Raw genomic sequence first — 15,812 nt, forward strand, 5'->3', positions numbered from 1 at the left:
AAAAGTCGCACCTTGAAAGGGTGTAATCCGTTTTGGGAAACGCGGGAAGCTAAATCCGCGGTATATTGGTCCTTTCGAAATCTTGGAGCGTATTGGAACCGTTGCTTATCGTTTAGATCTTCCGCCTCAATTGAACTCCGTTCATCCTACTTTCCATGTATCTAACTTGAAAAAGTGTCTTGCCGAACCCGATATCGTCATCCCTCTCGAAGAACTTACTATTGATGACAAACTTCATTTTGTGGAGGAACCGGTTGAAATTGTGGACACCTCCGTCAAGACATTGAAACAAAGCCGAATCCCGATTGTCAAGGTTCGTTGGAATGCCAAAAGAGGGCCCGAGTTTACTTGGGAAAGACAAGACCAAATGCAAAGGAAGTATCCTCATATATTCGTGAATTCGGAAACGCAAGATCTCGAGGAAGAAACAACGACTACTACGCCTACTTAAATTTCGGGACGAAATTTCTTTTAAGGAGTAGGTAATGTAACATCCCGCCTTTTTCCATTTACTTTTCCGTTATACTAATATAAAGTCCGTTATATGTTTATAACATCTCCCGTTGGTAAGCGTTTTAAATTATCTCGTTTAGGTAATTCACGCACCCGAACGAAAGTTGAGGGACTAAACTTGACAAGGGATCAAACCCTTGACTAGGTCAAAGGGTCAAACCCCTTTCACCCATTCATTATCATCTCCATCTCTCTCTTTCTCTCTAGCAAGAACACACACCCATTTACAAAATTCATTCAATCATCATCTAAATCCGATCTAGGAGGCTTACAACAAAATAAATTACATATTCGTGATCCTCTCTTCATCCTCTTCATTTTGGTACCAACTTCATCTCGTTTGGGTAACATTTCTAAAACTCTAGATTTCTCTAAATTCGTGTTTTTGACTTGAAATGGTGTTAGTTAGTGTCTATGGCTCATTGTGATGTCGTGTATATAATTTGTATGCTCGATCTCGTTGTTTTAGTGTAACTCGCATGAACTTGAATTTTGGTGTGTTGTTCTTGAATTTTGGATGATCATATGTTGTTAGATGTTAAAAGTTCATGTTCTAATTGTGTTCCTAGTATCATTAGCTTCATTTTGATGTATAGATTGATTTAAGAAACTTCATAAACGCGATTATTGATTTTGTGAACTTTTGGTTAGGGTTGACAACTCTTAAAACGAACTTTTGATGCGTTGAATGCTTGTTAATGTTATTGATAAGTGTTTAGTTGTGTTACATGTTTCATTACCTTCAAAACGGCATATCATATGTATAAATTGGATTCCCGAAACTTAAATTTCAATTGATAAACTTGAAACTTGAAAATAAACCTCTATTGATCACTTGACGGGATTTCGGTTATAGTATATTATGTTTTTGCTTGATGAAAAGTGCTTAGTTGCGTTCCTTGTCGAAAGAGCTTTCCGATGATATAAAATACATGTTCTAATTGCTTGCGGATCATAAAATGTGATTGTTTGTGTTTTGGTTCGTCCATTTGAGGAATACAGCAAACAGGGCCTGGGAAAAGATCAGGACGCCGTCCAGATGCTTGGGACGCCGTCCCACCTTTTGAACCGGGACGCCGTCTAGCATCACGGGACGCCGTCCCACCTTTTGAACCGGGACGCCGTCTAGCCATTTGGGACGCCGTCCCATTTGGCTAAAACTGGCTGTTTGCTTTGGTCATTTGACATGAAAATGTTTGCTATGCTACGGACCTCCGATTAACATGAAACTTGGCCAACATGCTCATATATGATTATATAACTTAGAAAAATTGTCGGATATCCAACCCGACCCCGTTGACTTTTCTGTTGACTTTGACCCGACCAAGTTGACTTTTAATCAAACTTAACCAAATAATTGTGCAATCGTTCTAACATGTTTTTATACTTGTATCTTGCATGAAACATGACAATTTGATTCACATGCTATTATGATCGAGTCTTAACGAGCCATAGGACTAATTGAACATCTTTGACCTATCGTGTTTACCGTTATTGATACGACCTATTTGTTTAGGTCAAGACTAGCATTGTTCTTTGCACACGTTTACTTGTTGAAGTACTTTACTACTCGTGCACTCAAGGTGAGATCATAGTCCCACTTTTACTCTTTTTGAACTTACATTTGGGATGAGAAAACATAAACATTTCTTTACTAAGTGAACACAAGTACAGGAAAACAAACATTCTACATACGAGTTTAGAACAAAAATCCTCAATTCGATTATCATTAGTTACACTTGCCGGGTGTAAGCGAGAACTTATGTTGTATGGATCCATATGGGTTTGACAAACCCTCATTCAAACGGTTCGCTACCGTTTACGAATGAAATATATTTTCGAGAAACAGTGTATGTTCTAGCACTAAGTGATGGGGTTCAATGGAAGGAAATGTTAAGCATTGATAATTGGGTGCTCGTGAAACAAACTTTTGGAATGTATTACTATTATTTCATTGATGCAAATCTTGTGGTTCACTTGTACTTACTTACTTAAACCTATGATTTCACCAACGTTTTCGTTGACAGATTTCTATGTTTTTCTCAGGTCCTTGAACGATACATGATATATGCTTCCGCTCATTATTTGATACTTGCATTGGATGTCGAGTATATGTGCATTTCATGGAGCGTCTTTTGGCTTTACTTTAAACCGTGTCGCCTAGATTTCATTCGTATTATAACGTTGTAACTTAACTATTGGTTGAACAATTCTTGTAAACTTTGGGAACAATCTTTATTTTGAAATGAAGGCGACATATTTTGGTCAAACTTTGTCTTAAAGACTTATGACCACGTAACGGGACCTAAGTAGACGGCGCCGTCAAACATGATTTGGTCGGGTCGCTACAACTTCTCCTTCCGCAACGTCTTTAACACACTTCGCAAATGATGTTCATGTTCCTTCATACTCTTCGAATAGACAAGTATGTCGTCGATGAACACAATTACCAACTTGTCCAACATAGGTTGGCACACTCGGTTCATAAGATCCATGAATGCCGCCGGTACATTCGTAAGACCAAAAGGCATAACTACGAATTCAAAAATGCCCATAACGCATTCAAAAAGCCGTTTTCTTGATGTCTTCCTCACGGACCCGCATTTGGTGATAGCTGGACCGTAGGTCGATTTTAGATAAATACATTGCACCTTGGAGTTGGTCGAACAAATCGTCAATCCTAGGCAATGGATAACGATTCTTGATCGTCACTTTGTTCAACTCCCGATAATCGATGCACATCCGCATACTACCATCCTTCTTTTTCACGAATAAAACCGGAGCGCCCAATGGCGAAGCACTCGGTCGAACAAAACCCTTTTCGAGCAACTCTTGGATTTGATTCAACAAATCTTACATTTCCGTTGGCGCTAAACGATAAGGAGTTTTAGCAATGGGGGTAGCCCTCGGAACCAACTCAATGTGAAATTCAACTTGTCTTTCCGCCGGAACACCCGGTAACTCATCCGAAAAAACGTCTTCAAATTCATTAACCACCGGAATTTCACGAATGGGTGGTGGCTCATTACGACTATCAACAACATGAGCAAGGAAAGTCATGCCACCGGTAACAACGAGACGACGTGCCCGTGCAAAAGTGCATATCGGCACCGGTCTCCTTCGCTTATCACCATGAATAATCAACTCTCCCCCACTTGGGGTCTTCACACGAATAAACTTATCATGGCATGCAATATCGGCTCTATAACGATCGAGCCAATCCATACCAACGACAATATCAAAATCGCCCAAGGTCATTGGAATGAGATCAATTTTAAAGGTTTCGGCACCGAAAACAACATCACAATTTTCACACACATCAACCACTAGCACCGTCTTGCCGTCCGCTATTTCGACTTCTACCGGACGACTTAACTTAGCTAACGGTCTATCAAGTTTAGGCATAAATTTAGGAGACACAAACGACAAATTTGCACCGCTATCAAATAGAATTCTCGCCGGGTTAGAATTAACCATGAAAGTACCTGAGACAACTTCGTTCGATTGTTTGGCTTCATCATTCATCATCAAGTAGTTGCGACCCCTAGCCGTACCCGCCGCTTTCTCTAACCGTTTAATATTATTATTATTCAAATCGGGACATTCCGGCCTCTTATGCCCCTCTTTACCACAATTAAAGCAAGTGATTTTGGTCGACGCCTTGGTGCAATCACGGGCCATGTGTCCTTTTTGATTACAATTATAACACGTGGGCCCGAAACCTCCGGAAGCACCCTTCTTCACACTATTAACACTTTCGGAGCCTTTCTTGGACTTCTTGTTTGAAAAGTTCGAATGACTTGAACCCTCAAACTTCCTCTTTGAAAAAGTAAAATCGCTCTTTCTTGGCACCTCCGGCTCAAAACCCCGAGCCAATTCAAATAACTCGTCAAAAGACTTAGCCATACTCTGACTAATCTTACCCTTGTACTCATCATTTAAAGTGCGGTAGAAATCCTTCATTAGCTTGTGATCATCACCAACATTCTCCGGGCAAAAACGAGTCTTTGCCAAGAAGGTAGACTTAAGAGTAACTAAGTCCATTGAACCTTGTTGCAAATGGTGCAACTCTTCCCGGATTCTATCGAGATCGGAAGAAGTTCGGTATTCCTTGAAAAACTCCTTCTTAAACTCTTCCCACGTCAAGCCCATACATTGTTCCTCACCATACAAGTTGATTTTATCATCCCACCATAACTTAGCCTCTTCTCGTAGCATGCTAGAACCATACCTCGCCTTCTTCTCGGGAGGACATTCTGAGGTACGGAAAGCTCCCTCGATATCGGAGATCCAACATGTACTTTTTAAAGGATCTCGCACCCCATTAAACATCGGGGGTTGAGCGTCCTTGAAATTCTTGTAGTGGAAGTCCCGCCTTCCATCACCTCCTTCACCACGAGGATAAATGTTTCTACCATCAAGTGCCTCTTCGATAGTGGCCTTCATTCGTTCATTAATTAGATCGGTTATTTTGCTCATCAACCGAATCTTGGAAGACCTTTCGAATGTCCGTAAGAAAATCCGCTTTTAACTTTTTAAAGACGGCCTCAACCTTGGCCGAAAACTCGGCGTCCTCGCTCGTACTTCCATTATCATTATCGGGACCATTTCTTGTCTTCATTCTATAAAACGAAATAGGTTAAACCACAAAACGAAAGGACAAATTACATATGTATATACATATATGCCACACTACTCCATCTCGCTCAACAATCGTCGTACATCGCTTGTTTAACACGACTTGCGCCCGTAATAATGGTAGCTAGTCATTACTACGCGAGCACGTCGCATTAACTTGCTAGTACAACGTCTATCTCGCTTGATGCTTGCTAAACACAACACAAACAAATAGCGCATGATTAGTTCACATAATCCTATGCGCCAACCAATCCCGACCCGACCAAAGTCCTTCAAGTCCCGCATAACGCGCACACAAAAGTCTAAGTCTAGGCACTTTTCTCAAGTCACCTAAATCCCTTAGACCATGCTCTGATACCACTTGTAACAACCCTACTTCATAAACTCAAAACGCGTACAAAAAAAAATAATTCTGGGACTGACCATCTGGACGGCGTCCAGATTTTAGGACGGCGTCCAAGCAATTGGGATGGCGTCCCAGTGAACTGCCGGGAACTGATCACGGGTACAACTCACGTGAGCGGAAAACCCGCTTCCCGACACTTTTACACGAAAACCTTTTCACAACATAACACAATATGATAAACTAAGAGGCTTTCATCATCAAATCAAGTTTTCCAACATCGGGCCCACATCGCCCATTTTACGAGTTTCGTTCCAAAAATAAAAGTTTCAACCAAATACAAGTTTAATTTCCAAACGACCCTAGAGCATGGTGTTTGGGGTTAAACTACCCAAAGCTTGACCGAACTTCCAAAAGCTAACCCAAAAGCATCCCCTATCAAATCAAGCGGGAGAACTAATCCAACCGAATAGCTTTTCCTTTGTCCCGAGCCTAAAAAAGGTAGACAACGAGAGGGTAAGCTAACGCTTAGTGAATGCAATAATTATACATACATATATATAACCCATCTATTTGCAATCACAATTTCCGAATACCTCGTACGAACTTGAAACTCAAAATAGCATAACATCATACCCGAAATACTTAACAAGTCGCACATTATCACAAAACTGCATTAGCATATACTCAACACAATATATTTAAGCAATATGCTAAACAATCAACAATCTCAATATGGTTAACCATAATGCTATGGTGCTATCGGATCGTGGTTCACACCATACTCAATTGAGTCATACTCTTTTATAGTGCTACCAGCTCGTGGTTCACACTTTGTTTTATAGTGCTACCGGCTCGTGGTTCACATTCGATGCTACCGGCTCGTGGTTCACATCTTAGTTTATAGTGCTACCGGCTCATGGTTCACACTTGATCACACACATGTTATGGCACTACCGGCTCGATGGTTCATACTATAACACCCACAAATAAATACGTCATATACACATACGTATAATTACTCCACTCACCTTAATGTCTTCGTGAAAGTTAACCGAACTTGCAAACTTTCAAAGTAACGTACCTATTACATTAGGCACATAATCAATCACACAATCGAATTTGTCAATTAACTCACTCAACATACTAGAGTCGTTTGACTCAAAGTGCAATTCCAACCCAATTGCACCCTTAACCCTTATAATGGGTCAACTTTACCAAAAACCCTAACTCTAGCCATTTATGGTCTTACTATGCATTTAATCACCCGGTTATCACATTTCCCTACTAACAAGTCAAACTTAGGTCATCAAAGACCCGTTTTACCCATTCGAGGTTTCCATACCCATTCGGGTCACCTCATACCCAAATAACACCCATTTACATATCATTAAAGTGTGCTAGTAGTTAATTAACTAAATTAAGACCCAAGAGCTCAATTATCACATTCAAACCCTAGGTTAGTCATCCATGAGCCTTCATGACCCATATTCACCCAAAACCCCCAAAACACTCACAAATGGGTTTTAAAGTTCATCACTTACACAAACCCTAACTCTTAAACAATTAAAACAAGGAAATTAGATTTAGGGCTTACCACAACTATCAAAACGTAGCTAGTGAGGAGATGAACAACTTTAATACCCGAGCTCTAACCCGAAAAGAGCTTCTTCTTCCTTAAATGGAGCTTTCTCACTCTTGAAACACTCTCTCTCTCTCTCTAGAATTGAATGGAGGAGGTTTGGTGGTTGAAAGATGGAGTAAATGATACTCCTAAAACTGATCTTGAGCCTTTAAGTCGTCCACAAAGTGAAATTACAAAATTGCCCAACTAAATATCTAAAAAAACGAAGTTGAGTCTACCAGCTATTCTGGACGGCGTCCAGGAAGTTGGACGGCGTCCAGTCCATTGATCTGGGACGGCGTCCCGCCCTTTGGACGGCGTCCCACCTGTCTGAGAAAACCGGATCTTACATATTATTAATATTATCATTTTTTATTATTATTATTAGTAAATCATTAATATCAAAACTATCATTTTTAAAGTATAATAATTATTATTAGTATTGAAATTATTATTATTACTATCATTATTATCATTTTTATTATTAAAGGTATTAAAATTATCACTTTTAATAAAGATTACCATTAATATTAAAACTATCATTTTAATTATCATCAATAGAATCATTAATATTAATATTATCGTTAATATTATTATTATCATTACTAATATTTTTTAGTATTATTATAATTACTATTTTAACAAAAACAAATGATATATATATAAATATATTTATACATAATATAATAAAATTTATATTTTTATCTATTTAGAATATATAAAATAAATATAAGAAACTTACATGTTATTAATATAAAAATGACATAACTAATAAATTTATATATATAAACTTATCCGATTACGGGTATATGTGTTAATAAATATACAATTGATATAGGTTCGTGAATCCGAGGACAACTCCGCACTTGTTCAGTGCCATCATATACATAATTACTACAAACTATCATATCGTATCGTGAGTTTTCATAGCTCCCTTTTTATATATATTTTTGAGCTGAGAATACATGCGCAACTTTTATAACTGTTTTACACGTTAAACACAAGTACTAACTATTAAACTGTGATATATCTGGCTATGTCCTGCAAGTCCCCACTCAAGCTGACAAGGACAGTACAACTTGTCACGGGGCAAACTTTGAAACGTTTAGTCTAAATATCACGAACTGGCATAACTTTTTGGTCCCTGTGAGATCAACTTAACTTTTTGGTCCCTGTGAGATCAACTTAACTTTTTGGTCCCTGCGAGATCAACTTTATAAACTAAATCTTGTGATCTATATCTATTACTGAAATCATTGTTTATGACAAACCTATGAACTCACTCAACCTCGTGTTGACACTTTAAAGCATGTTTATTCTCAGGTCCTACATAATGCTTCCGCTGTGTATTTGCTAATTGAAAGCAACATTTCAACAAGTCATTCATGGATAATTTGAAAGACTTACACTTGCTAAATTGATGATAATTGATTGCTATGCTTGGAGTCTTCATTACATATCATATCAATTAAAGACATTTAATGCGTTGTTCATTATATACAATGTAACCTATTTATCTTCCGCTGCAAAACTCAATATAACGTCTCATATAGAGTCGTTCTCGTTTATACAACTGTGATTTGATATAATTAGTCACAAATACCCCAGGCCTTATTTGAGGGTGTGACACTAGCTAACACCTGCATTCAAGTAAATCGCAACTAACTAAAATGTACGTTGGATGACACTAAAATCACCAACAAAATCAACCACCTTTAAACGGATTCACATGTTTGTTGATTACACCAATTACCTCATTCTAACAATTTCCTTCATATTTCACTTCCACCGGCGTAGTTAAACATCAAACTCGGTGATCCTGTTGTTTCTACTCACTGGCTTCAAGTTTGCTCCGATCTCGAAAAATTCGCTGGTATGATTGTTATCCATTTCATACTTGTGTACATATATTTAATATTTTCGTAGGTGAAAGTTTTGGTTTCGTTTTTTTATTTTGTACAATTTGTTTAATAAATTGTGATTTGAAGGATCTATTTCATATTAGGTCAAAATGTTTATATGTGAATAGCTTTAGGTCTAGGTTCGGGTGTCTTTCATGATTGTGGTGTTTGATTGTGCACGGGCATTTTTTATTTGATAAAACTAATTAAGTGTTGTTTGCTTTTCAGTCTACAGATCTTATTATGTCTTATGTCTGCGTGCTCACAGACGTTTTTAATGCAGACGATTTATTTTTTTGAAGACATAAGATAATTTTTTTTAAAGGCAAGCCCCTCAAAGTGTAGTAGGTGGGGATTGAACCTGAGTCCCTTTGGAACTTTCCAAGCATCTTACCATCAAGCCACCCTTTGAGGTTAGAAATAAGATAAAATAATGTCTTATTTTTTGTGCAACCTCGCAAACTTAAAAAATTCGGAGTATGCTTCTAAGTGTTGCAAGCAGAATTAACTTATGTTGCAGACATAAAAATATCAGTCTTCACTTTTCTGCATAAAGAACTTTAAGCCACATCTTCTTTTACATACATGGTTCGCAGATCTTCGGACAAAAACATCTTAAAAAAATATAGAGCACCTTCATTATGTATATAGTGCAACTCTCTTTTTGAGAGACTTGTGAAGGAAAATGGCTTGTTAATTATTTGTTATATGTGTTAATCAAGTTTCTAGTGTTAAAAAATGGATGACATAAATGAAATTGATATTGTCCTTGCTGGAAACAAGACTTTGTGATAGAGAGTGATCAAGTCATGTGATCATCTCACTTCAAAGTTGAATGGTAGTACCCGTCAACGAACTTGTCGGTATTCCAATGGTCCATATTCCAAAGGTTCCATGCATTCAGGATATAACTTGAGATTCTTTTTTAGTTTACTGGTGATTTGTTTTTACAAGGCTAGTACTGGATTAGCAGGCACTCTGTCCTCAAGTTTTGGAAACTTAGGTCGTCTCCGCCCATTGTAAGTTTATCGAACTGTTTCGTGTCATATATACTAGGATTTCTTCATTCGTGAGGTTATTCATATAAATCTTAAAGGGTAAAGGTATATCCTTTAGTATGCACCTATACTGATACTGTACTAAGTATGTGCATACACTGATACTAAACAAGCATAGGGTGTCTTGGATCCCACCCCTCTTTGACTTCTTTTCACTCATTGCTCGCACCGGGTAACTTCTTTCATATGCTATCATGATTTGTCTATTTTATTTCATAATGGACTAAAGATAGGGTAATTTCACATATTTCAACTGTATACTTGTTTCTTCATGTGTTACACATAAAACTCCCTTATTATCAAATCTGAATTACAATTGATTATAATAATGGGTCTTATTTGGATGTGATGTTGGATGTTAGAGTCACACCAACAACAACGACAAAACTCAATATTACGTGAGTGGTGTATGAGAAGGTGAGATGTAGACAATCCTTCCCCTATCCGAGATTAAAAAAAGTCATTTTTCCACCCAACGTGAAACACTCTCAAAAACAAGTCATCCCTCTCTTTATTCGACGGATAAAGAGATTGTTTCCGAGTGGACCTCCCACCAGTAAGTAGGGATTTTTTTTAAAAAAATAATAAAATAAAATTGAGACGCCATGAAAATGGTAGAATCAAATTTTCATAGGTTTTAAATCTTGTCTGAAATTCTAATTTAGGTTCTAAACGACAGTCAAGACGTCAATAAATCGACGTTTGCTGTGTGACTCAAAAATAGACCCGGTTGGATGTTAGAGTCAGTGTTCTTATAATTTTTTGCTTGGGGAACATTCTTAAAGATATATTTAATGATTATTTTCAAGATGCTCAGCATTTTATGCTAAACTTATGCTTAAGTCCATTGATAATCCTCGTGGATATAATGGTGAGTTATGCCAATCTTTGCATTCTGGATCTTCTAGTCATGTTTCCCGTTCATGTTTGACCATGTATAATTTTTCTTCACTTGATGCAGAGAGATGCATATAAAGACAATTGATAAGATAGCAATTTAGTCGTAGAGGAGATTAATTGCTTGTTCCAATTTAGGTTGTTTTTACTATGTTAGTATCATTTTGAAGATGAAACTCGATTGTTTTTGTTATGTCAATTTGGAGATGAAATTGAGTTGTTTTTGTTGTAGTAGTTGAATATCTTCTTTTGTCTATATAATGAATTCAGATTTCTTAAAATATAGTTCTATGAATGTGTAATATATATATATATATATATATATATATATATATATATATATATATATATATATATATATATATATATATATATATATATATATTACACATACATAGAACTATATTTTAAGAAATCTGAATTCATTATATAGACAAAAGGAGATATTCAACTACTACAACAAAAACAACTCAATTTCATCTCCAAATTGATTTGAATATATATATATATATATATATATATATATATATATATATATATATATATATATATATATATATATTCAAATGAGAACTTTTTTGTGTGAGAGCCATGAGAACTCAAAAATACACTGAAATTCGAGCAAAAAAGGGAAATTCGAGCAAAAAAGGGACACGGGCGAACAAAAAGTTGGCGGACGAACAAAAAACAACTTGGTCGAACAATTTTTTTTACGCTTGGTTCTACATTTTTGGTTCTACATTTGGATATTCGAACAAAAAAAGAGGTATTCGAACAATTTTTGAGAAATTCGAGCAAAAACTCGTTCTACATTTTGAATTCGAACGATTTTGTTTCTACATTTTTTGTTCGACTACGCATGTTTTTGCTCGCCCGCCATATTTTTTGTTCGACTTCCAATTCTTTTGCTCGGCCGTGTTTTGTTTTTTGCTCGAATATCGTGATTTTTGCTCGAATTTCGTGATTTTTGCTCGCCCGCCACCTTTTTTGCTCGAATTTCAGTGTATTTGGAGTGTTTTTTGAGTTCCTAGAGTTCTCACACTAAAAAAGTTCTCACTGGATCCTCTCCGTATATATATATATATATATGGTGATCAAGAAGCAATTTTTTTAGGGAAGGGGGGAGTAAATTTATTTTTTCTTTTTATATTTTTTTCACAAACATCAAGATTATGTAAAAATATGAACATTAAAAAAACACTTTGTGATAATGTTGGGAAAATGGAAATCTGATGAGTCAAAAGTACTTTGCAGATTTTAGAATCTGGAGATTTAGAGTTTGAAGTTGCAGACTCTGGAATTTGCTGAAGTGAACGGTTGAAGTTTTCTTGAAGCCAAAGCTAAAGATTATTCTGGAGATATACTTAAAGTTTAAGAAGATATGATTTGAAGATTCAGTTTTATCTCTAGAATTGACTTTTGATTTAATAGCTAATTTGTTTGATTTTTAGTTTATCTTTTCCTTATTTATAGCGAAGTAGTTTTGAAAACCAAATCTCCAGATTTGGTGTTTATCTGTATAAATAGGGTCGTATGGTTTAGTTTGACGATGTACTTTTTCACACGATCAATATCATTGTCTTCTATTCTATTATCGTGTTCTCTCAATTTCTGCACTAATAATTCATATTTATTGTTTAAGTGAGAGTCTGGTGTTCATAGTTCAATTACTGTGAACTAATAACTGGTATCAGAGCGGGTAAGGTGTAAATCCTATTACGGTGATCTTTACAAACGATCCATATTTCTATCAATATATCTACCAGTACCATTCCTACCCCAGTTATGGCTGGAAAAGGTGTGCCAAAATTCGATGGCACAGACTTTGCAACTTGGAAATTGAAAGTCCTATGGTTTTTAGGATCTATTCATGAAGAAGCTGAGCATGTTCTTACAACAGGACCCATTATTCCTGGTTCAATGATAGCTGCTGTTCCTGCCACAGATACTGTTGCTGCACAACCTGCCTATTTTTGTGAAACACCAAGAGAAAGGTGGACCGAAGCAGAAGCCATAAAGTTCAAACTGGATAGCAAAATAAGGAGTATTATTGGGAATGCTGTTACTATTCCAATTCTCAGAAAGATTAGTCACGCCAAGACTGCTAAAGCCATGTGGGATCTGTTGCTTAATGACTATGAAGGAGTCACTGTTGTTAAGACTCAGAAGAAGAAGAATCTGATTAGATGCTATGAAAATTTTGCTGCTGAGCCTAAAGAATCTTTAAGTGATCTTCATTCAAGATTTCAGGTTCTGATAAATGATCTTAAAAGTGTTGGTGTAGAGAAAACACAACAAGTGTTATGTCAAAAGTTCGTTGAATTGTTACCTTCGAACTTTGAGTCTGTAATTACATCTATGGTAATTAGTGAGAAGATAGATTACTATGAGTTGAGTGAATTGTTTGGTATACTATCAAACTTTGAGGAAACACAACTGAAGAACAAGATCAATGCTAAGAAAACTGCTAAAGATCCAGAAGCTGCATTGGTGGCTACCACAAAGAAGAATAAGCAGTTATTCTCTAGTTATTCTAGCAAGGTTGAATCTGAGAGTGATGAAACTTCTGATGATGATAGTGAATCTGATGAAGATGAGGAGATTAAAGATCTAGAAGTCCAGATGGCTCTTTTGACACAAAGGATTTAGCAGAAAAAGTTTGGTTATAAGAAGGGTAAAGGCAAGGGTACTTTTGATCCAAAGAAAGCTAAATGCTTTAAATGTGGCAAGTTAGGACACATGTGTATATGCTGGATCTAGAATCTGTTGATGCTGGAATTGAGACATGTATGTACTCTTAGACTGTCTCAGAACTTAATTGGCTTTGGCACAAAAGGCTTTCTCATCTTAATTTCAAAAATATCAATGAGCTTTCCAAAAAGAAGCTTGTAAGAGGTCTTCCACAACAACCTTTCACGAAAGATAAACCTTGTTCTGCTTGTATTATGGGTAAACATACCAAACCAAAGTTTCCTTCAAAAACCCTAGCTACCATTAGTGTTCCACTTCACATGCTTCACATGGATCTGTTTGGTCCAATGAACACTAGTAGTCTGGGTGGAAAAAGATATACTTTGATAATTGTTGATGAGTATTCCAGATTTACATGGGTTATTTTCTTAGTTGCAAAGAGTGATGCTCCTGAAGAAATCATCAACTTGATCAAGAAAGAGCAGGTGCAGAAGGGTGTTCTTGTCAAACAGTTGAGAAGTGATCATGGTACTGAGTTCAAAAATGTCACATTAATTGATTTTTGTGTAGAGTCTGGAATTGGTCAAAATTTCTCTGCTGTTAGAACTTCACAACAAAATGGAGTTGCTGAAAGAAGAAATATGACACTCATTGAAGCAGCCAGAACCATGCTATGCCAATCAAAAATTGCCCTAAGGTTCTGGACTGAAGCTGTCAATACAGCATGTTACACTCAAAATAGCTCCTTGATTGTGCAGAAACATGGTAAAACTCCTTATGAGTTATATCATAAAAAGGTGCCTACTATTCATTACTTCCATGTATTTGGGTGTAAGTGCTATATTTTAAATCAAAGAGATCAGCTTGATAAGATGAGGCCAAAGTCTGATGAAGGTATATTTATGGGATATTCTTCTGTATCCAAAGCTTATAGAGCATATAATCAGAGGAGAATGAAGATTGAAGAATCCATTAATGTTTCCTTTGATGAAAGTTCTTTAGAAATGGATCAGTCATGTAGTACTGAGCTATCTGCACTTAGTGAATTATCTAATTTAATTTCATGGAATAGTGATCAGACTCTGGATTCAGAGTCTGAGTCAGATGAACCAAATTTGTCTGGATTGAGAAAAGAAGTTGCAGATAATACTCACACAGAAGAACCTTCACAGGAAGAAGAATCTGTTGTCAATCAAGAAAGTGGTGATCAGTCATCAAATACCACTTTGGATCTCATTGTTACTACTAGAAAATCATCTAGAAACATAGTTCCTCCAAAGCATCTTGAGTATTATGTTGTGGATCCTACATGTCTGCCTAAACCTAGTTCTTCTTCTCAGACACCTGTGTCTGATTTTGCTATAGCAAATTACTGCTTCTTTTCTTGTTTTCTTTCACTAATTGAGCCTAAAGAAGTAGATGAAGCATTGGCTGACAATGATTGGGTTGAGGCTATGACTGAAGAATTGACAGAATTTGAAAGAAATGATATTTGGGAATTGGTTCCAAAGCCTGCTGATAAAACTGCAATTGGCACAAAATGGGTTTTTAGAAACAAGGTTGATAAAGATGGTATTGTAATCAAAAATAAAGCAAGGTTGGTTGCTCAAGGGTATAGACAAGAAGAAGGAATAGACTATGATGAGACTTTTGCTCCTGTTGCTAGAATTGAAGCTATTAGACTATTTATGGCATATGCTGCTCACAAAGATTTCAAGATGTTTCAAATGGATGTGAAGAGTGCTTTCCTGAATGGTAAATTGCAAGCAGAGGTTTATGTGAAACAACCTCCTGATTATGTAAATAAGAAATTTCTTAAGCATGTCTACAAACTGAAGAAAGCATTGTATGGTCTGAAGCAAGCTCCCAGAGCCTGGTATGATACCTTGTCAACATTTCTTCTAGAAAAGAATTTTTCCAGAGGAGCCATTGACAAGACTTTGTTTATTAAAAAGGACAAAGGTGATGTGTTACTTGTTCAAATTTATGTTGTTGACATTATTTTTGGGTCTACAAATCCACACTTAAGAAAATGGTTTTCTGACATTATGTCTGAAGAGTATAGAATGAGTAATTTATGTACTTTAAACTAATTTCTTGGGTTGCAAATAAAACAGAGTTCTGAGGGCATTTTTATTAACCAAAGT

The sequence above is a fragment of the Rutidosis leptorrhynchoides genome, chromosome 1 (genome assembly GCF_046630445.1).
Source record: "Rutidosis leptorrhynchoides isolate AG116_Rl617_1_P2 chromosome 1, CSIRO_AGI_Rlap_v1, whole genome shotgun sequence".
Classification (NCBI taxonomy): domain Eukaryota; kingdom Viridiplantae; phylum Streptophyta; class Magnoliopsida; order Asterales; family Asteraceae; genus Rutidosis; species Rutidosis leptorrhynchoides.